Source organism: Acyrthosiphon pisum, unplaced genomic scaffold, assembly GCF_005508785.2.
Source record: "Acyrthosiphon pisum isolate AL4f unplaced genomic scaffold, pea_aphid_22Mar2018_4r6ur Scaffold_21047;HRSCAF=22883, whole genome shotgun sequence".
Classification (NCBI taxonomy): domain Eukaryota; kingdom Metazoa; phylum Arthropoda; class Insecta; order Hemiptera; family Aphididae; genus Acyrthosiphon; species Acyrthosiphon pisum.
In genome coordinates, this window is record NW_021770471.1 from 7,301 (window position 1) to 7,876 (window position 576).

Genomic DNA, 576 nt, shown 5'->3' on the forward strand with positions numbered 1-576 from the left:
GGCGGTCTGGCGGTGCGAAAGGCGTTAAGGGCGAAACAGTGTGTTTAAATACCGGTGCGTTGCGTTGGCATTGTATGCAGCATTTGGCCCAGTACTTGATTTGCTTGTTCATTCCTGGCCAACAGTATCTCGTCCCGATAAGACGCGAAGTAGCGTTGCCACCGCCGTGGGCTTGGCCGTGTAGTCCGTCGAAAACGGTGCGGCGTAGTTATAGCGGTACGTACATGCGCGCCTGTTTCGTCGATGTGTCCAGGTAAATGGTGCCTTCAGCGGTGCTCCGAGGTTCGAGTTTGAGTGCGCTCTTGGTGGAGCCAGACAGGATGTCTTTAGCTCAGGGTCACCGGCTTGGTCGGCAGACCATTGTTTGAGGTCGGGTAAGACTACTTGCGTCGCCGAAACGTCCAACCTCGATAACGCATCCGGAATTATGTTTTTGTCACCTTGTAGGTGTTTGACATTGTTTATGTATTGTGACAGGAACGTAATGTGTCGTATCTGGCGGTCAATGACTTTTTCTGACTTTTGGGTGAACATATAAGTCAGTGGTTTTTGGTCTGTGAGCAGCGTGGTGAGTCG